Here is a 22,006-nt window from a genome sequence, read left to right on the forward strand (position 1 = left end):
GATTTGCCGCTCCTACTTCGCTTTGACTTTTATCTTCTTCCATTCTTCAGGGTCCCCCCTCCGAGCCGCTATCTCCATCCGCCGTACGTAGTCGCCTTCGTGATCCCATGGTTATCTATACCTGCAAGCGTCTATGCCTGCAGGCAGTGAGGCCATGCTAGGGTTGACACGGACCCTTATGGGGGCCGGGTTCAGTGCCAGATCAGCGTAGATCGGGAATAGTTCATCCGAACCTACGTACCCATCAGAATTGATGGACAGATTTCGAACGTATCCGGAGGCCTGCCAAGGTTTTACCGGGACGGAGGCAGTCGCGCCATGAGCCCACTCGCCGTTTCAAGTCGGTATCACCCTTCCTTACTCAGGGAGCAGAATGACACGCCTGTCAGCCCAACATCGCCATCCTATCCATGATTCGTAACATGTCCGTTGTAATACGCCTTCACCAGTATACCATAATCAGGATGTTACTGGCATCGATCCTGATGTGCCGGTTGGCACTCCAATTGTTGGGCTAAGGCACTTTGAAAGCGGTACCAGGTCGCTTGTACGGAGTTGCTTACGGATGTGTGGCTTTTTATGGAGATCCAACAGAGCCCACTGTTGAACCCCCACCACATCCTAGGCATCCTCTGCTTGAGCTAACTGGGAGGAGCTCGGTCACTTCTCGAGAGAAGTGCCAAAGGTGGTAGTCCATACGGATGTATGAAGTTTTTTCGCTTAAGAAATAATTCCTAAGCTCCCACCCGACTCGCAGAGGGGGGGTTCGTCAAGCCCCTGGACTCCTGTCCCTGCTGCCCTGTGTGTGTGTGTGCGTGTGTGTGTGTGTGTGTGTGTGTGTGTGTGTGTGTGTTTTTTTTTTTCTCCCTACCTCCCCAGCAGAGAAAACCGATTGGAAAAACTCTGCTACATCTAGATGCCTCGATCCCCCTGGTACCACTGCTGCGACTGCTTCAGGGGGGGCAATGCGCTCATGCGCTCTTCTGTTACAGTGCTTTTGCACTTTTTGTCGCTTCTGTTGCTTTTGTTGCTTCTCATCTGTGCACTTAATTTTCAAGCGATCCCAGCTTCCTGGTCGCTCCTCCACTTTCGCTGCAGCTCCGTCATCATTTTTATGACTGCTCTGTTGATCGTATTCCACGTCTCTTCAGTACGGCACATCTCGTCGACGATGTTGTCCACGCTTATTTCCGGCATCGATCTTCTTACCGCCTCGAATCTGGGGCAGATGAACACTACCCAGACAACCAGGAATCGCATAAGGATGCACGCTGTACATCGTATAAAGTACTATTTTAAGTCACTATCGCATATATGTACGGCTGAGGGACAATTTTCATCGCATATGATGTTATTTTTTGAACTTACTGCGATGTATCTGGTAAAATCATATAAGAGTGCAAATTAACTCTTATAATGCATGACTACATCGTAGTAGACGACATTCCGATGTTTTGTTGCGACGAACTTTGCTTATTCGCAAAAGTGTTCGAGTGAACTCGCAAAGTGTCAATTGAATTCGCATAATTGCGTACTGCGATGATTATACGACTTCGCTTGGTGCTTTTCTAATTATGTCACTTTGACTCGCATTGGTGTACAAACTAAATCGCATAAAAGTGAAAATAAACTCGTTCAAATGTACATACAAACTCGCATAAGCTAGAATCGTTAACGTTGGCATATTGCGATGTGATATGTGATAACAATGAAAGAGGTGCTGTTGGAGTGCCAAAAAATTAAAATAAAAAGAAAAGACATCATTATGGTTACAAAACAAGTTACAAAGTTATCATTTTTGTTTTGTTGACCTTATAATTAAAAATAAGTGGTACTAGCAAGAGATGAGTAGTGGTAACTGTGTGGGAAATCATGCCACATCATTTTGATTTCCAAAGAGCCTGCCGAACACGTACAGCGCACGGAAACCAAGTGCATTCCAACAAGCATTGAGGTGAGTTAGAATGTCATGACATTTAATCAGTGTGTTTTATAAGTAATGTTTGGTGCTAAAAGTGAAGTGCGGCTCGATAATCCAAAGGTTATTAGTTCGATACTTAGGTGACAAGATTTTTTTATTTTTAATATTTTAAGTCGCATAAGGTGTTACATTACGTCGCAATTGTGCATACCGTACATCGCATAAGATATCACTTCAAGTCATATAGCGTCATTATTTTCCCGTCAATGCACGTATAGCGCCTCCACTTTTGTACGCATAAAGCACTTTTACTGCATCTTATGGGATGTATCTTTACCGTATAAAAGTACGTATAACATGAACATAAACTTCATTATACGTGCAAATTGGTTATCTGGGTACGTGCTCCGGTGTCTCCTCCACGTTCTCGCACTCCGGGCAGAAGGGCGAAACGGCATGGCCAAACCGATGTAGGTACTGCCTGAAGCAGCCATGACCAGACAAAAACTGGGTTAGGTGGAAATTCACTTCTCCATGCTTCCTGTTCACCCAAGTCGACACATTAGGGATGAGCCGATGGGTCCATCTTCCTTTCTCCGTGGAATCCCATTCCTGTTGCCACTTTGTCACTGAGGCCGTTCGCACCAACGTTCTCACTTGGCTGGTCCTCCTCCGCTCGTAGCACTCGATGTCCTCCTCCAAGGTGATGCAGATCGGGATCATCCCTGCAATCACACAAACTGCCTCCGACGATATTGTTTTATACGCGCTCGCTACTCGTATGGCCATGAGCCGGTACGCGCTGTTTAGCTTCCCCCGATTTCGCTTGGTTTTTAGCGCCGCACCCCAGGCTGGGACTCCGTACCGCAGTATTGAAGATGACACGCTCGCTAGCAACCGCCTCTTGCTGCTTCTCGGACCACCGGTGTTTGGCATGATCCTCGACAGTGCGTTGATCGCCTTCGCTGCTTTTTCACAGGCGTAGTCGACGTGGCTGTTAAAGTTTAGCCGATCGTCGATCATCACACCCAGGTGCTTCAATTCTCGCTTCGACGCCACTGCGTGTTCTCCGACGGAGATTTCCACTCGCTGCACTGCCTTGCAGTTGCTCACCAATAGCACCTCCGTTTTGTGGTGGGCTATCTTCAACTTGACTCCATTCATCCAATTTTCGATGATACCAATCGATTCTGCCGCCAACATTTCTACCTCCTCCGGTGACTCGCCTGTTACTGATAAGACGATATCGTCCGCAAAGCCCACGAGCACGACGCCTGTGGGTAGCTGTAGCGTTAGCATTCCGTTGTACATAGCGTTCCACAACGTTGGCCCGAGGATGGAGCCCTGTGGAACTCCCGCCGTCACATTCATTCTCCTCTGTCCAGCTTCAGTGTCGTACACCAAGACTCTGTTCTGGAAGTAGCTTTTCATGATCCGACACAGGTAGTCTGGAACCCGCATTCTGTGCAGCGCTACGGCGATGGCCTCCCAGCTGGCGCTATTGAACGCATTCTTGACGTCAATTGTGATTACGGCGCTGTACCGGTTTCCTCTCCTCTTCTGTTTGGACGCCTTCTCGGCCCTCTCCAGGACCGTGCGGATAGCATCCACCGTCGACTTTTCCTTACGGAATCCAAACTGCATCTGTGACAGTCCATGCTCTCCTTCTGTAAACGGTACCACCCTGTTAAGGATGAGCTTTTCCAGCAGCTTCCCAAGTGTGTCCAGCAGACATATCGGCCTATACGATGCTGGATCACCCAGCGGTTTTCCTGGCTTTGGCAGTAAAACCAGTTTCTGCACCTTCCATATGTCTGGGAAGTGACCTTCTTCCAAACATTTCTGCATCACCGTCCTGAACATATCGGGATAAGCTAGGACCGCCGATTTCAACGCCACATTGGGGATCCCGTCCGGACCCGGAGCTTTGCTCGCTTTTAGTTTCTTCGCCACTGCTTCCAGCTCGACATTGGAGACTCGCCGAGCTTCCGCACTACCCTCACCATACGGTGTTGGTGGCCACGTCGTTGGGTCGTGCTTCGGAAAGAGACCCTCCACGATTACCTTCAGCTTGTCTGGACACATCTCGGCTGTCATCGCTGGACCTTCGATCTTCGCCATCACGACTCGGTACGCGTCACCCCAGGGATTTGCGTCGGCATCTCGGCATAGCTCCTTGTGGCAGTTCGACTTGCTCACGATTATCTCCTTTTTAAATGCGGCTCTGGCCTCCTGGAACACCAACTTCCGCTCCTCCCTATCCGGGGGGTTTCTTGCCCTCTGATAGCGTCTTCTGGCTCTTAGACAGGCAGCACGGAGGGTGCCGAGTGTCTCGTTCCACCTGCGCGACGTCGTCTGTACCTTGGCTCCCGTTTCCGTGGCATTGTAGTGTCGCATGCCCTTGTAATCGCTCTTGTTAGCTCTACCGCATCTAGGTCTGGAGTGTCACTGTCCATACGGAGTGCCTCAACGAAGAGATCCTTGTCGAAGGCCTTCGTCTTCCACTTTCGCTCGCATATTCTGTTTCTCTGCATGGCCGTAGGGTTCCGTTGGCCAACGCTGTAGCAGATCGCCTGGTGATCACTGTGGGTGTACTCTTCGCTTACTTTCCAGTTCATATTGCTTGCTAGCGATGGACTGCAGAAGGTAATGTCGATGATCGACTCCCGCCCGTCTTTCCTGAATGTGCTTACGGTGCCAACGTTGCACAATTGTACCTCCAACCTCGCTAGTGCTTCCAGCAGGCTGTAACCTCTTGCGTTGGTTAGCTTGCTACCCCACTCCACGGCCCACGCATTGAAGTCTCCGCCGATCAGTACTGGCCTACGTCCAACCAGCTTGTCGGCTAACTCCTCCAGCATCCGATCGAATTTCTCTGCTGTCCACCTTGGGGGTGCATAGCAGCTGCATATGAAGGTACCGTTGATTTTGGCGATGACGAAACCTTCGTACGCGCTTGCGATCACTTCCTGAATTGGAAATCTTCCCATCACTTGTATAGCAGCCGATCCCGTGCTATCTGCCACCCAGTTGTTGTTACCGAGAGGAACTCGGTACGGCTCTGCAATAATCGCAACATCGCACTTTGCTTCCGTTGTTGACTGCCTCAACAGTTGCTGTGCGGTATCACAATGATTCAGGTTGATCTGCATTATCTCCATTACTGTTGGCCTGCGATCGCCTTCTTATATGCAGGGCACTTGTATCCACCCGTCGAATGGACGTTTCCTTCTTCCGCTGTGCAGAGCATGCACTTTGGCGCTTGCGAGCAGTCCTTCGCAAAGTGTCCCTTCTCTCCACATTTTCTGCATTGTTCAGATCTGTCTGGGCCTTTGCAGTTGGCCGACATGTGTCCAAAGCCCATGCACTTGAAGCATCTCAACACCCGTTTGCGGTCACTCCTTGCTATTCGGGCGGCGACCCTCAGCGGACACACCGAACAACCAACTCGTACCTTGCCTACCTTCAACAATTTGCTAGCCGCAGGCACCGACAGTCGAATCATCGCTGTTTGTGTGCCTTGGTACCCCTTCGTCAGACGGATCGTTAGAACCTCTTCTCCCAATTCGCATTGCGTCTTCAGTTCACGACCAAGCTCCTCCACTGTTGTGATCTCGTCCAGGTATCGGCATTCGATCGTTGCTTCCTGGCACAAAGCTTTCACGTTCCCACCATCCCCGACGAGGTCGCCCAATGACTTGGCGAACTGCTCTCGGTAGGCAGAACTTTTAATCGCCGGATCCTTCTTCAGCTCAAAGAGCATTTCTCCTTGTTGAGTGCGCCTGGTTCTCACCACGTTCTCACCCAGTTCCTTCAACTCCGGATCCTCTCGGACTTTCTTGAGGATTGCTGCGTACGACTGTTGGTCGTTTGCCTTGACTAGCAGGGCGTCTCCCATGTGTCTCTCTCGATGGGGCAGACGGCGTTCTTGCCTGTTTTCTTTGGATCTCCTTTCGTCTCGAGCCGGCATTCTACCTTTTTCGATCCGATTATTCCCTTTCGTTTCCTCCTTTTTGGGCTGATTTTTCTTCTTCTCCTTGCGATTTTTGACGACGTTCCAATCGCTGTTGGCTCTCTCGTCGCTCAACTCCTCGCTACCTTGAACATTCTTAGTCTTCTTCGGGCGTTCCTCCTCTCCTGGTGTTTCTCTATCCCGCTTGTTCGAGCTCTTATTTCTGCGTCCTTTCGGCGTCTCCTGTAACTCTGTTGATGCTTCCACCGCCGCAATCTGCTCCAAGGCCAGCTTCAAAGCCTTTTCAGCAGTCTCAGCTCTCTTACGCAACGCTGTGTGCTCGCGGTCAGCTTCCAACACGGCGTACCTGAGGCTCGACACCCTTTGTTTAATCTCAGTGTGCACGTTGTTACGGCCTTTTACGTATTCGTGCAGCTCGATGACCTTCCTGCTCAACTCCACCATTGACACCTTGGGCCTCGCAAGTTGTAGGCCTTCTTGAGTGGTGCTGCTGCTCGGTGTAGACACCGGGGGCCCTCCTTTAGTGCTACCGCTTGGTGTGGACATTTGACTCGTTACCCCTTTTGCTCCAAAGAGTCCATGTCGCCCACCTCGTGGCGTGCTGCTGTTATCCGTTGCCGCGATACTAAAAGTTTCTACCGGCGAACGTGTCAACCTACTGCTCCTTAGGAATGCGCTCGCATCCTTATCATCTGCTACCTCCGTTGTTGTGTAATTGTTGTTCTTCTCCATCTGGTTGGGTCCCCCCTCCAAGCCGCTATCTTCGCCCGTCGTAAGTAGTTGCCGTCGTGATCCCATGGTGATCTTTGCAAGCAGTGAGGCCATGCTAGGGTTGACACGGTCCTTTATGGGGAACCGTGTTCAGAGCCAGATCGGCACTAGTCAGGAATGTTCAACTGAGCCTACTTCCACCGGCTAAGGTGGCGAGTTCGGAACGTACTTGGAGGCCTGCCAAAGTTTTAACGGGACGGGGGCAACCATATCATTAGCCCACTCGCCGTTTCGGAAAGGTGTCACCCATTCTTACTAGGGTAGTGGAATAGTACGGTTGTCAGCTCTGTAGCGTCTGGTAGTATATACGTATTCCTTGCTCGTGTCCATGTCCATGTGCTGCCAGTTTGCCATAATTAGGGTCTTACTGGCGTCGATCCTAATGTGCCGGTTGGCACTCCGGGTGTTTGGGCTAAGGCACTTTGGAAGCGGTACCAGGTCGCTTGTACGGAGTTGCTTGCAGATGTGTGGCTTTTTATGGGAATCCAACAGAGCCCACTGTTGAACCCCCACCACATCCTAGGCATCCTCCTCTTGAGCTGTCTGGAGACCAGAAGCCCGGTCACTCCCCGAGGGAAGCGCCAAAGGTGGTAATCCACACGGTTGTGTGAATGGTTTTCGCTTGGGGAAGACTCCCAAGCTTCCACCCGAAGTGTGTGTGTGTGTGTGTGTGTGTGAATGTGTGTGTGTGTGTGTGTGTGTTTTTTTTTTCCTCCCAACCTCCCCAGCAGAGAAAACCGATTGGAAAAACTCTGCTACACCTTGATGCCTCGATCCCCCTGGTACCACTGATATGCGACTGCTTCAGGGGGGGCAATGCGCTCATGCGCTCTTCTGCTACTGTGCTCATGCACTTTTTGTCGCTCCTAATCTATACTCATACACGTCTCGTATTTTGCTTACTCCGGTTGGTGTTGGCTCGCCATTAAGCGGACAACATGCTTAGTTTCAAATTTGTTATTCTACACGTTCTAATGTTAGTACCTAACATCGTCATTCAGCGACACATAGGTACAACATACACACAATTTGTTATTCTAATACCACGCAAGGCATTCGGATCCTACTAACTTGCTCCGAACGGTGTAGTCCCCGACGGTGGATCTACCCTACGCCGACAAAGAGTTCCCCGGCAGTGGAACATCTTCCGAAACCGTTTCTTCCCAGACAGGTGCCGAGGTCTCTCCTGCGATTCCGGTTGGAGACTGGCTTCCGGTTCACAGGCGCCCCGACGACCAAATTCCGGTGCTTCTTCGCGATAGACTCGGTCTAGTCCCCGGCGGTGGCCCTAGCCTACTCCGACGGAGAAAAACCCCGGCGGTGGAAGTTCTCCCGATACCGATGTTTCTATCCCGACCAGTAAGGTGCCGAGGTCGGTCCGGCGATACCGGTTGGTGGTGGACTTTCACCGGCGCTCCGACGACCAAAAACCGGTGCCACGTTACGGACGACTCAGTCATGTCCCCGGCGGTGGATCATGCCTACCCGGATCGCGTTCCGCCGCTCTCTGGTCTTCGCGCCACTTCCTCTGCAGCGCGGACAGCATCCTCGTTACTGCTCTGTCGACAGCGTTCCACGTGTTTTCATCGCGACACATCTCTTCGACAATGTTGTCGACTGTCACTCCGCCCAGCAAGACGCGAATTTCTTCGAACCTGGGGCATTCGAAAACGACATGTTCCGGTGACTCCTCCACGTTAACACACTCCGGGCAAAAGGGCGAAAGAGCATGCCCAAACCGGTGCAGGTACTTCCTGAAGCAGCCATGGCCGGACAGGAACTGCGTCAGATGGAAGTTCACCTCCCCATGCTTCCTATTCACCCACGCTGACACGCTAGGGATAAGCCGGTGAGTCCACCTGCCGTTCGCCGAATTGTCCCACTCTTGCTGCCATTTAGCCAACGAGTTCGCTCTGACGATATCTCTTACGCTCCTGGTACTTCTGCGTTGGTAGCATTCCACGTCTTCGGCGATGGTGATGCAAATGGGCATCATTCCCGCGATAACACATACTGCCTCCGTCGAAATGGTTCTGTACGCGCTGGCGACCCGAGTGGCCATGAGTCGGAATGCGCTGTCTAGCGCTCTTCGATTCCGCTTCGTACTCAGTGCTTCAGCCCATGCTGGGGCACCATACCTGAGTATTGAGCCTGCTACTCTCGCCAGAAGACGCCTCTTACTACTTCGTGGTCCCCCGACGTTCGGCATGATCGTCGCTATAGCATTGACAGCCTTCGCTGCCTTTCCGCAGGCGTAGTCAACGTGCTCCTTGAAGTTAAGTCGATCATCGACCATCACTCCTAGATGCTTCAAAGATCGTTTCGATGTGATAACATGCTCTCCGACTACGATCTCCATCGTTTGGACTGCTTTACAGTTGCTGACCAGAAGCACTTCCGTTTTGTGATGGGCAATCTGTAGCTTGACCCCAGTCATCCATCTTTCAACACAGAGTAGGGCGATCCAAGGGGTGGACCCCCCTTGGACGAAGGTAGAGCGGAAGAGGAAGAAGAAGGCGAATCCGCAGGTAGTAGCGCAGGACGCCAAGCCAAGGCGTAGGAGGGCAGGTGCCAAGCGCGAAAAAGGCGACGCTATCGTCATCAAGACGGAACAGTCCAAGTACTCGGACGTCTTGAAAATGATGCGAAGCGACGCCAAGCTTGAGGGTCTTGGAGCCGACGTACGCAGTATTAGACGTACTCGTACGGGCGAGATGATCCTGGAGCTGAAGCGCCAGAAGGAGCACAAGGGCGCCGCCTATAAGAGGCTGGCAGAAGAGGTCCTTGGTGAGGGTGTGCAGGTGAGGGCTCTGACACATGAGGCGACTCTGAAGGTCAAAGACATCGATGAGATCACCGAAGTGGAAGAGCTCGTCACGGCACTGCGGCAACAGTGCGATGTGCAGGTGGCCGCCGCAGCCGTTAAGCTACGGAAAGGGCCAGCAGGGACACAGATAGCTTTGGTTCAGCTACCTGTGGCGGACGTCAAAAAGTCCGTTAAAGTAGGGAGCATAAAGGTGGGTTGGTGTGTATGTCACCTGACATTCCACGAGCCACCAGAGGTTTGCTTCAGGTGTCTGGAACCAGGACACAAGTCGTGGGACTGCAAAGGCCCCGACAGGCGCAAACTGTGCAGGCGATGCGGCGCTGAAGGTCATAAGGCCCAAAGCTGCACGAGTCCGCCCATCTGCATGATCTGTACCGGGAAATCCTCGAACAACAGACATCCGATGGGTGGTCCAAGGTGCCCGGCCTTCAAGAAAGCCGCAGTGAACAACAAATCACAGTGCAGGTAACGCAGCTGAACCTAAACCACTGTGATGCGGCTCAGCAACTGCTTTGTCAGGCAGTTTCTGAGTGGGAGATGGATATCGCCATCATATCGGACCCATACCGAGTACCCGCCGGCAACGGCAACTGGGTCGCGGATGGGACCAGAAAAATGGCGGCGATATGGACGACGGGTAAATACCCCGTTCAGGAGTTGGTGTCTACTACCTATGAGGGCTTCGTGGTCGCCAAAGTAAACGGGGTCTTCTTCTGTAGCTGTTATGCGCCTCCGCGGTGGCCGATCGAGCAGTTCACGCAAATGCTGGACCGCTTAACGACCGTGCTAACAGGGCGAAGGCCGGTGGTAATAGCGGGCGACTTTAATGCCTGGGCCGTGGAATGGGGAAGCCGTTTCACGAACCAGCGGGGTCAGATCCTGCTAGAAACACTGGCCATCTTAGATGTCGACTTGGCTAATGTCGGTACCAAGAGTACCTTTAGTCGAAACGGAGCGGAGTCAATTATTGACGTGACCTTTTGTAGTCCTGGCCTAACAAGTAGTTCGAACTGGAGAGTAGATGATGGCTACACTCACAGCGACCACCTGGCGGTTCGCTACAGTATCGACTACAATAACAGCAGACAGCGGATAGAAGAAGAGGCGGCTAGGCCAAGGCCAAGCCCTCGCAGGTGGAAGACATCATACTTCGACGAAGGGGTATTTAGGGAGGCGCTCCGCCGTGAGCGAAACTTAATCGGTTTAGACGGCGACGAGCTGGTAGCGGTGCTCTCACGTGCGTGTGATGCGACCATGCCTAGGCGAGTCCACCCTAGAAATGGGAGGCCACCGGCTTACTGGTGGACCGACGCGATTGCGGACCTGCGCCGCGCCTGCCTACGGGCTAGGCGGCGGATGCAGCGAGCACGATCAGAGGAAGAGCGAAACGAACGGCGGGTGGTGTTCGCCGCTGCAAAAGCCGCGCTTAAGACCGAGATAAGAGCAAGCAAAAAGGCCTGCTTTGAGGGTCTCTGTCAGAGTGCCAATACGAACCCGTGGGGTGACGCCTACAGGATCGTTATGGCCAAGACGAGAGGTGTGATGGCTCCTACAGAGCAATCTCCAGAGATGTTGGAGGGGATCATTGGAGGACTTTTTCCGCGTCATGATCCTAGTCCTTGGCCTCCTTTCGTAGGACAGCCGGGGACTGGGGCTGGCGATGAGGAGAGGGTCACCGATGTGGAACTTGCGGGGATAGCTAAGTCCCTTAGCGTAGGTAAGGCCCCAGGTCCGGACGGAGTTCCGAACCTGGCCTTAAAAGTAGCTATTGCAGAGGCTCCCGAGATGTTCAGGTCTGCTATGCAGAAATGCCTGGACGAGGGAGTTTTCCCAGAAGCTTGGAAGAGGCAGAGCCTGGTACTATTGCCAAAGGCGGGGAAACCACCCGGAGACCCGTCGGCATATAGACCAATATGCTTGATTGACACGGCGGGGAAGGTGCTCGAAAAGATCATCCTCAATAGAATGTTGCGGTTCACCGAGGGCGAAAATGGTCTTTCGAGTAACCAGTACGGCTTCCGGAAGGGGAGGTCCACCGTAGACGCTATCTTGTCGGTTACAAAAACCGCCGAGAAAGCACTCGAGCCTAAGAGGAGGGGAATTCGCTTTTGCGCGGTAGTGACTCTGGATGTAAGGAATGCGTTTAATAGCGCCAGCTGGTCTGCTATTGCCGATGCGCTCTTGCGTCTGGGGATACCGGAGTACCTGTACAAGATTCTCGGAAGTTACTTTCAGAATCGTGTACTAGTCTACGACACGGAGGTGGGTCGGAAGTGCTTTCACATAACCTCAGGAGTCCCGCAAGGTTCCATCCTGGGTCCGGTGTTATGGAATGTCATGTACGACGAGGTGTTGAGGTTAGAGTATCCAGTGGGAGTGGTGATTGTCGGATTTGCCGACGACATTACGCTCGAAGTCTACGGTGAAACGATCGAGGAGGTAAAGTTGACTACCAACCACTCGATCAAAGTTGTGGAGGCGTGGATGCGGTCCAGGAAACTGGAGCTGGCTCACCACAAGACAGAGGTGACGGTTGTTAACAACCTGAAGTCGGAGCAGCAGACGGAGATCAGTGTAGGAGACTGTACTATCCTGTCAAAGCGCTCCGTCAAACACTTGGGCGTGATGATCGACGATAAGCTTACCTTCGGTAGCCACGTCGATTATGCCTGTAAAAGAGCCTCCACAGCTATTGCGGCACTGTCCCGGATGATGTCCAATAGCTCTGCGGTGTACGCCAGTAAGCGCAAGCTTCTGGCTAGTGTTGCTACATCCATACTTAGGTATGGCGGCCCGGCGTGGGGCACCGCGCTAAGTACTAAATGCTACCGACGGAAGCTGGAAAGTACTTACAGGCTTATGTGCCTGAGGGTTGCGAGCGCGTACCGTACCGTGTCACACGACGCTCTCTGCGTCATTACTGGTATGGTGCCTATCAGCATTCTTATCAGTGAGGACATGGAGTGCTTCGAAATGCGCGGCACAAGAGGCATACGCAGGACTGTCAGGATGGCCTCTATGGTCAAATGGCAGCGCGCGTGGGACAGTTCCACCAAAGGAAGGTGGACCTATAGGTTGATACCGAGGGTAGATAGTTGGATTAATAGGCGCCATGGGGAAGTCACATTCCACCTGACACAGGTCCTTACAGGTCATGGTTGCTTCCGACAGTATCTACACCGTTTCGGGCATGCGGATTCTCCCGAATGCCCAGTGTGCAATGGTTTAGAGGAAACGGCGGAACACGTTTTGTTCGTGTGCCCGCGTTTTCGCACAATGCGTGACCGCATGCTTGCCACATGCGGGGAGGACACAACTCCGGACAACTTGGTCCAGAGGATGTGTAGGGATGAGTTTGGCTGGAACGCCGTTTCAACGGCTATTACCCACATCGTCTGGGAGCTACAGAGGAGGTGGCGCGTGGACTCGGAGAATGGCTAGTCCAGATGCAGTACAAGAGGTGGTCCAGGGGTTCGGAGTCGGCTTCGTAGGTCATACCGGTGCCCTGCGGTCGAGATCGACCCTTACAACGATTAAGTGGCCGCGGAGAGGAAGTCCCGGTAGCGGTGCTGTCGTGGCGTCGGTCTACTGGGTTGGATCCGAGCCCGCGGTTGGAAAGGGGTCCCCGGCAAGGGTCGGGGTAGGTGAGATCCTGCTGTCTGCAACCTACGGGTGCATCTGATAGGGCCTGAAGGGTAGTGATACCCTTCCTTACGGGCAGGTCAGATCGGGTTGCACGTGGGCATCAGTTCTTGATGTCCGCTCAGCAGTAGGACGCGGGCGGGGTTGACCCTGCCCGCCTTCCGAGGACAAAGGGAGTGGCGAGGACCACTCGGGAAACTGGCTAAGCGCCAGCATGCTACCGTGATGGACTCTCCAAAGCGAGTCATCGATGTTCGTTGCTGCAGGCTACGCAGCTAACCTTGTGGGTGCGATGTGCACTAGCCCCTCTCTGAAGCAATACCTTCTTGGTGGTTCCGGAGAGACGTAGGGTTTGGCGACCATAGGAATGGTTTAGTGGGTACGAGGAGAGAGTAGTCCTGGATTTTACTTTTGTTGTAGAAGACGGCCTGTCAGACCTACACTACCCTAACCTTCTGTTAGGGTGTCTGTTGAGCAGATTATCCCCCTATGGTTTAGAAGGAAAAAAAAAAGAAAAAAAAAAAAAATCCATCTTTCAACAGTGGACATTGATTCCGTCGCCAGCATTTCAACTTCTTCAAGAGTCTCTCCCATTACCGTCAACACGACGTCGTCTGCGAAGCCCACAATGACGACTCCTTTGGGAAGTTTTAACGACAGTACGCCGTTGTACATGGCATTCCAGAGTGTTGGGCCTAGTATGGACCCTTGTGGAACACCTGCCGTTACTTCTATAGACCTCTGCCCTTCGTTGGTCTCGTACACCAGTACCCTGTTCTGGAAGTAGCTCCGTAAAATCTGGCACAGATAATCGGGAACCCGCATACTGTGTAGCGCTACGGCGATAGCCTTCCAGCTGGCACTATTAAACGCATTTTTGACGTCTATCGTTACCACAGCGCAGAATCGATCACCTCTCCGTTTTTTCTTGGACGCCTTCTGGGCATTCTCGATGACTACCCGATTCGCATCCACCGTCGATTTTCCCTTACGGAATCCGAATTGCATCGCTGACAGTCCCCTCTCACTTTCGACGTATTCTGTCAACCTGTTAAGGATGACCTTCTCTAACAGTTTTCCTAGGGTATCCAGCAGGCAGATCGGTCTATACGATCCTGGGTCCCCCGGCGGCTTTCCTGGTTTCGGTAGAAGCACCAACTTTTGAACCTTCCAACCGTTTGGGAAGTAGCCTTCATCCAGGCATTTTTGGAGCACCATCCTGATCATGTCCGGAAACGCCAATATCGCCGTTCTAACTGCTACGTTCGGGATCCCATCCGGACCGGGAGCTTTCCCGATCTTGAGCCCCTTCGCAATTACCAGCAATTCTGCATTGGATATCCGAGCACCTTCGTTGGGTTCTTCTGCATTCTCTGCGTATGGTGTGGGAGGCCAAAACGTTGGGCCATGGTGCGGAAAAAGACCTTCCACGATCCTCCTTAGTTTGTCCGGGCACATTTCCACGGGTACTGCTGGACCTTTGAGCTTCGATACCACGATTCGGTACGCGTTGCCCCAGGGGTTGGCGTCGGCTTCTCGACACAACTCTTTGTAGCAGTTCGACTTACTCAGCCTTATCTCGCGTTTAAGAGCGGCTCGAGCTCCCCGAAAAACGGTTCGCCTTGCTTCTCTCTCAGCTTCATTTCTGGCCCTCTGGAAGCGTCTCCTAGCACGGAGGCAAGCAGCACGGAGGGTACTGATCGTCGCGTTCCACTAATACGCTGGCCGTCTTCTGTTTCTGGGCTCTATCTTCCTCGGCATTGCTATGTCGCATGCCGTAACAATCGCTTCCGTTAGTTCACCTGCATCAAGGGTTGCACCGCCGTATGGCCGCAGCGCCTCGACAAAGACTTCCTTGTCGAACTCTTTTGTCTTCCACCTTCGTTCGCATGTTCGCGTTCTCCTCGTCGAAGTAGAGGCTCGCCGGCCAATACTGTAGAAGATCGCCTGGTGATCACTGTTGGAATATTCCTCCCTGACTCTCCAGTTCATGTCTTCCGTGAGCGACGGACTACAGAACGTAACATCGATGATGGATTCACGGCCGTCTCTGCGGAATGTGCTGGCCATACCATCGTTGCAAAGCCTCACATCCAGCTTCGCCAGGGCTTCCAGTAGGCTGTACCCCCTAGCATTGGTGAGCCTACTACCCCATTCCACGGCCCAGGCGTTGAAATCTCCTCCGATGACTACCGGCTTCCGCCCGACCAGCGTGTCCGTGAGTGCATCCAACATCCTGTTGTACTCTTCATCTGACCACCTTGGAGGTGCATAGCAACTGCAAACGAAGACTCCATTAATTTTGGCAACCACAAAGCCTTCGTACGAACACTCGACCACTTCTTCAATGGGGAATCTACCCATCACCTGTATGGCCGCTATCTGGGATCTGTCCGTCACCCAATTGCCGTTCTCAGGGGGCACCCGATACGGTTCTGCGATGATTGCAACATCGCACTTAGTCTCTGTTGTCGACTGCCACAGCAGTTGCTGTGCGACGTCGCAGTGATTGAGGTTGATTTGGGTTATCTCAATCATTGTTGACCTGCCATCGCCTTTTTATAGGCCGGGCACTTAAAGCCTCCCGTCTTATGGTCGTTTCCGTCCTCCGGCTTACACAGCATGCACTTGGGTTGGCTCGTGCAGTCCCGAGCAACGTGGCCGTTTCCACCGCAACTCCAGCATCGTCCGGACCTGTCGGGGCCCTTGTAATTTCTCGCCTGATGACCAAATTCCATGCATTTAAAGCATCGCTCCATTTGTTTGGTGGCTCGGGGAGCCAGTCGCAACGAGCACTCCGCCCATCGAATTTTTACCTTGCCAGTTGCTACCAGCTTATTGGCAATATCCACAGGCAATCGGATTGCCGCCGTCTGAGTACCTCCATACGACTTCCTTATCCGAATCACCATCGGTCCTTCGACGTTGCACTGCTCCTTCAATGCGCGTTTCAGATCATCTTCTGTCGTGATCTCGTCCAGATCCTTGACTTCAACCACCGCTTCCTGTGATAAGGCTCTCACATTGGCCTCGTTCTCCAGCGATTTGGCAACGAGCTCCCTGAACGCCGAGCTCTTAACCGTCGGATCCTTCTTGAGCTCGAACAGCATCTCTCCTTTTTGGGTGCGTGTGGTCTTCACTACGTTTTCGCCCAACACCTTCAACTCCGGGTCCTCCTGCAGTTTCCTAAGCAGAGCAGCGTACGTCGTCTTGTCCTTCGCCTCAACGATCAATGCATCGCCCTTCTTCCTCTCCCTAGGAGGCCGCTGGGTTTCTTTCTTCTTCTGTTCCTTCTTCTTTTCTTCCTTCTTCTTATATTCTTTCTCCTTTCGCTTTTTCTTCTTCTTCGCCTGCTGGTTCTCCACACTGCGCCATCCATCATCACTCCGATTGCTGGCACGCTCCCGTTCGCTTCTCTGTTTCTTCGGGACTTCCTCTTCTCCTGGCGTGTCCCTGCCTCGTTTCTCTGAGCGAGTACTGCGGTGGCTCCTCGGCGTCTCCATGTTTTCAGCCGTAGGTCTATCCGTGGCTTTCGCCAGAGACTTCTCGGCTGTTTCCACTCTCAGCTTGAGCGCCTTCTGATCGCGTTCCGCAACTGTAACGGCAGACTTGATGCTCGTCACTAGTTGCTTGATCTTCAGGTGAACGTTGTGCTTGTCTTTGACAAACTCGTACAACTCGTTCACCCTTCTCCTCACTTCGAACAAGCTCGACTCTTGAGCTGTGCCGCTGTTCGAGTTCGGTGTAAGCACTCGCTGATTCTGTGTGTGTGTGTGTGTGTGTGTGTGTGTGTGTGTTTTTTTTTTACTTGGTGGTAAAGCCTTTCTGCCTTCCCGACACGCGTTCGATAAGCATGACCAGTGCTACCGATTTCGTCCATCGCGTGCCAGTTCGTGAGGGACTCAGAACAGAGAAGAGAACTCTGAACCCTACGCCTCTAACCTCCACCAAGGTCTACAGTGCCTGCTTCCCCCGGATTCCACTAGAAGCGACTACTTCGGGGGGGCTGTGCTCATGCACTTCACTTGTTATCAGGCATAGCTAGTCACGCTAGATCGCTGACTTTATCTCCAACATAACTGCTGCGCTCTCATGAGCTTTATCTTAATCTTTAACTGCTGCGCTCTCGTGACCTTTGACATACTGCTGCTGCTCTCCAAGTTAACCAGTGGAATGCCGAGGTCAGTTCGGCAATGCCAGTTGGAGGGTGGCTATTCTACTTCGGGTGGCTTTCTCGCTGCGTTCGTTGACCTTTTCCTGGGCGAACCGGTTGAGTGCCGAGGTCGGTCCGGCGATTCCGGTTGGAGGGTGGCTTCCGGTTCGCTGGCGCCCCGACGACTCGAACCCGGTTGATTCGACGTAGTTTCTTGCGACTTAGCGTAGTCCCCGGCGGTGGAGCTAGCTTACTCCGACGGAGAGTTCTCCGGCGGTAGAATATCTCCCGAAACCGTTGTTCGCGTTGCGTATTCCTTCGATGTTGATTGGCAGGGTGTCGAAGTCGGTCCGGCGATTCCGGTTGGAGGATGGCTTCCGGTACGCTGGCGCTCCGACGACCCGAACCAGTGGTTTTCCACGGGCGCTGATTACTCAGATAGTCCCCGGCGGTGAATCTATCCTACTCCGACGAAGAGTTCCCCGGCGATGGAAGATCTTCCGAACCGATACTTCCCAGATCGGTGCCGAGGTCGGTCCTGCGATTCCGGTTGGAGGGTGACTTCCGGTTCACAGGCGCCCCGACGACCATTCACTGGTGCTTCTCGCGACATACTCGTCCTAGTCCCCGGCGGTGGAGCGTGTGTGTGTGTGTGTGTGTGTGTGTGTGTGTGTGTGTGTGTGTGCGTGTGTGTGTGCGTGTGTGTGTGTGTGTGTGTGTGTGTGTGTGTGTGTGTGTGTGTGTGTGTATGTTGTGTACAAAAAAACTCGCATCACTTTTCGGCAGTAAACCTCAACCGATTTTATTGACCGACAGTTCATTCGACGCGGAATCTGGTCCCATTGTTTCCTATTGAAAATGGTTCAGATCGGTCCAGCCGTTCCGGAGTTATGGCCATTTAGGTGTTCCGGACCGGTACCCCAGGAGGGGGCCAGATATGAAAACGCTACAAACCCATCCATGCGGCACATCAAACTACGGAATTTTCGATAACTTGATGAATGGTTAGCAGAAAAATAGTCTCAGACCATATCTGAACCGGTAGTGTCCCGGAACCGGTTCCAGGTGTCCCGCCGGAAGTGACCAAACATAAAAGTGAACTAAACCCATGCATGCGACACATCAAACCGCGGTTTTTTCAATAACGTGATGAACAGTAAGCAGGAAAACATTCTCAGACCATATCGGAACCGGTAGTGTTCCGGAACCGGTTGCAAATGTCCCGCCGGAAGTGGCCAAGTGTTAAAGTTAACCAAACCCATGCATGCGACATAACAAATAGTGGCTTTTTTGATATCCTGATGAACAGTCAGCAGGACAATATTCTCAGATTGAGCCGGGGCCCGTGGCGTAGTTGGTCACACGTTCGCTTCATATGCGGATGGTCATGGGTTTGATTCCCAGCCCCGGCACTTGCAATTTTTCGTCAGTTGCTTTTCCCCCGAGAGCAACTGACACTGACCCTCTTCTGAGCCCCATGGCTCAAACGGACCCGGATACCTGGACATCGGCGAACTGCTACTCATAATGGACCCCCAATCGGACTGGAAACGAACAACGGCCATCCATCATCATCCTTCTGCTCATCATTCTACTAGGTATAAAGTAGAAAAAGTGAAAGCAGCAGAAAGGCAACCAGTTCGATAAAGTAGAATAGAATCTAGGCGTTGTACAAAATGTAAGTGCAGCTGTCAATTGGAATTGCTCACGTAGTGCCCCAGTGAACAATAGAGCTGTAAATTAGGTTAAGCGATTCAGAATAAAAAAAAATATTCTCAGACCATATCTGAACCGGTTGTGTCCCGGAAACGGTTCCGGGTGTCCCGTCGGAAGTGGCCAAATATAAAATTGAAATAAAACCATGCATATCAAACCACAGCTTTTTCGATAACCTGATGAACAGTAAGCAGGAAAGCATTCTCAGACCATATCGGAACCGATTCCAGATGTTCCGCCGGAGGTGGCAAAGTATAACAGTTAATTAAACCCATGTAAGGGACATATCAAATCGTGGCTTTTTTGATATCCTGATGAACAGTAAGCAGGCAAATATTTTCAGAACATATTTGAATCGGTTGTGATCCAGAACCGGTTCCGGGTGTCCCGCCGGAAATTGCCAAATATAAAAGGGAACCAAACCCATGCAAGCGACACATCAAATCGCGGATTTTAAGGCATCTTGATTTGACAAAAAAAAGTTTCCGGCCATATTGGGGACAACCGGTAGTGTTCCGCAAGAGGATAATAGTAAGTCAGAAATATGTTTTTCTAGTAAAGAGGTTATCGTATATTGCCAAAATTTTAACCGAATGAAAGGCGCCAAAAAAGTTAATGAAATATATAGGCAGGTTGCCGCTAGTAATTTCTCTGTCATATTAGGTACAGAAACGAGCTGGGACGAAAGCATAAGTAGCGAGGAAGTTTTTGGAAGTCGATTTAACGTTTTTAGAGATGATCGTGACAAAGCAGTAGCTAATAAGAAATCTGGCGGAGGAGTATTAATCGCAATTAGTGCCAATTACGAGTCGGAGCAAATTTCAACCAGCAAGTGTAAAGAATTTGATCATGTTTGGGTCAAATCATCAATAGGGAATCAGGTTCATATATTTGCAACGGTATATTTTCCACCTGAAAATGCTAAAAAAGAGTCATACTTAAAATTTTTCACTATTGCTGAGCAAATTATTTCAAAGTTCAGTCCAGAGACAAATATTCACGTATATGGCGATTTCAATCAACGCTCTGTAAATTTTGTTATTGATGACGAAAATGACTCTCTATTGATACCAATTGTGGGAGACAATGAAACACTCCAATGCCTTTTCGAAAACAGTTCTGAAATTGGTCTCAATCAAGTCAATCATATTAGAAATGAGAATAATTCCTATTTAGATTTACTTTTTACTAATATGACTGATGATTTTTGTGTGACAGAATCATTAAGCCCGTTATGGAAAAATGAAAAATTTCATACCGCAATTGAATTTTCCATTTTCGTACATAGTACCTCGGTGAGGCCTGATGACAATTTTTTCGAACCAAGCTTCGATTACAAAAATGCTAACTTTGAACTCATTAAAAGAAAACTGAACTGTATAGATTGGCAGACTCTTATTCGTGACTCAAACATTGATCAGGGTGCCGATATATTCTATCGTACTATCTTCGATATAATTGAACAGACTGTTCCTAAAAAGCGGAAGAAAGTGAACATACATAGAGTACCTCTATGGTACAATCATGACATAGTAAATCTTAAGAATAGAAAACAAAAGCTCATAAAGCCTACAAACGCAATAGGAACGATTCAAACCTTGCGTTCTACTTGTCTACATGCGATCAGTTAAACTTAGAGATTAAAAGAGCACATGAAAGCCATATCAACAAAATTGAAAGCAATATCAAGTCAGACCCTAAATCGTTTTATGAATACGTAAAAGAAAAACAAAAATCCAGTAACTTTCCATCAAATATGCAATTAAATGAAAAGGTAGGAAATAATTCAGATGATATAAGTAATTTGTTCGCCGATTTCTTCCAGAACATTTATACAACTCATGAAAATAATATAAGAGATTACGATTATTTCTCTTTCCTTCCAGAACCGACCAAAGACATTGCAGTAGATAATATATCTCCTATTGAGATTTTACAGCGCCTTGAAACCTTAGATCCCTCTAAGAGTGCTGGACCAGATGGTCTACCACCAGTCCTTCTGAAGTCACTTGCGAAAGAGCTAGTTAAACCACTTTTCTGGCTATTTAACTCATCTCTTAAGTCCAACTATCTTCCGCATATTTGGAAAGAATCTTTTTTAGTCCCAATTTTTAAATCAGGTAAAAAATCTGATATTAAAAACTATCGCGGAATAGCCATTTTATCCTGTATCCCTAAATTATTTGAATCAATAATCAATGACAAGATATTCTCTCAAGTCAAATGTCTAATAACTTGTAATCAACATGGTTTTTTCAAAGGACGATCAACGACCACTAATCTATTGCAATTTGTAACATTTTCAATTAACGCCATGGATAGAGAGCATTATGTTGAAACACTGTACACTGATTTCAGTAAGGCATTCGATAGAGTTGATATTGCTTTATTACTATTTAAATTAGGTAGGCTTGGTTTCAATCCTGGATTGTTAAAGTGGATACAATCGTACCTATCCGATAGAACCCAAAGAGTGAGATTTGAACATAGTATATCCACAAAAATAATTGAGGTTACATCCGGGGTACCACAAGGATCGCATCTTGGTCCTCTATTGTTCATTTTATTTGTCAATGATGTAGAACGTGTCTGGAATCGCCTCAATGTTCTAATATATGCTGATGATATGAAACTGTTTCTTGAGATATGTAATTCAGCAGATCTTGATGTATTTCAAAATGAAATAGATGTTTTCCATAACTGGTGTCAGAAAAACTTGCTTGAAATCAATGAGCATGAGCATGAGCATGAGATGACCGTACAATTCGTAGTTGCTACTCCGTTACTGACCAGAACAGTCAACATTGCACAGGGAACCAAATGGATGGGGCCTGGGTGTAGCTTTCCATCCTCAATGTGCAATTTTGAAGGTTCAAAACTTTATATTGTCAGTACCGGCGCCGGCCACGTCCTTACGGTCATCGGGGAAGGGAAGGAATGTTGGTGTGACATCCGTTGCTACTAGAGACCGTGTGTACCTCCGCATCCCCACGGTTGTCACAG

Source organism: Aedes albopictus, chromosome 2 (assembly GCF_035046485.1).
Source record: "Aedes albopictus strain Foshan chromosome 2, AalbF5, whole genome shotgun sequence".
Taxonomy (NCBI): domain Eukaryota; kingdom Metazoa; phylum Arthropoda; class Insecta; order Diptera; family Culicidae; genus Aedes; species Aedes albopictus.